We start from the raw sequence: 1,227 nt of genomic DNA on the forward strand, positions 1-1,227 counted from the left end.
TGGAGAAGGAGGAAGCGTTTAGGAGTGGGGATAGAGACAGATTCAAGGAGTCGAAGAACAGGTTTAGCAAAGCGGTGAGAGAGGCTAAACGACTGTACTCAGAGACACTAAAACACCAGTTCTCTACTAACGACGCTGCTTCTGTCTGCCAAAGGGCTCAGGCACATCACCAACTACAAACCCAGAGCGCCCCACACCACTAACGACTCCCGCCTAGCCAACGACCTGAACGAGTTCTACCGTAGATTTGAAAGACAATTGGACTGTCCTGAACCACCCCTTCCCACCCAAGAGGCCCCATCCCCCACCCATACTACAGAAACGACTCTCTCCTTTCAGGAGGGAGAAGTTAATGGGCTTTTCAAGAGGCAGAATCCACGCAAAGCAGCCGGGCCGGACTCTGTCTCTCCAGCCACCCTCAGGCACTGCGCTGGCCAGCTGTCTCCGGTGTTCACCAACATCTTTAACACCTCCCTGGAGACATGCCATGTACCAGCCTGTCTCAAGTCCTCCACCATCATCGCTGTGCCCAAAAAGCTAAGGCCAACAGGACTAAATGATTACAGACCGGTCGCCCTTACATCTGTGGTAATGAAGTCTTTTGAGCGCCTGCTCCTGGCACACCTCAAAGCCATCACAGACCCTCTCCTGGACCCCCTTCAGTTTGCCTACAGAGCCAACAGGTCTGTGGACGACGCAGTTAACATGGCCCTCCACTTCACCCTACAGCATGTGGACGCCCCAGCATCCTACGCCAGGATCCTGTTTGTGGACTTCAGCTCTGCCTTCAACACCATCATCCCTGCCCTGCTTCAGGACAAGCTCTTCCAGCTGAACGTGCCCTACTCCACCTGCAGGTGGATCACAGACTTCCTCTCTGACAGGAAGCAGTGCGTTAAGCCGGGAACAGAAGTCTCTGACTCCAGGTCCATCAGCACGGGAACTCCTCAGGGCTGCGTCCTTTGCCCACTGCTCTTCTCCCTGTATACCAACAGCTGCGCCTCCAATCATCTGTCCGTCAAACTCTTGAAGTTTGTCGGACGACACCACCCTCATTGGGCTGATCTCTGGTGGGGATGAGTCTGACTATAGGTGGGAAGCTGACAACCTGGTGACCTGGTGTAGCCAGAACAACTTAGAGCTAAATGCTCTAAGGACAGTTGAGATGGTTGTGGACTTCAGGAAGAATACAGCCCCACTCACCGCCATCACCCTGTTAGACTCCGC

This window comes from Petromyzon marinus, unplaced genomic scaffold, assembly GCF_048934315.1.
Source record: "Petromyzon marinus isolate PM22_M1 ecotype Great Lakes invasive population unplaced genomic scaffold, UKy_Petmar_22M1.pri1.0 PM_G_Scaffold_92, whole genome shotgun sequence".
NCBI classification, from domain to species: Eukaryota; Metazoa; Chordata; class Hyperoartia; order Petromyzontiformes; family Petromyzontidae; genus Petromyzon; species Petromyzon marinus.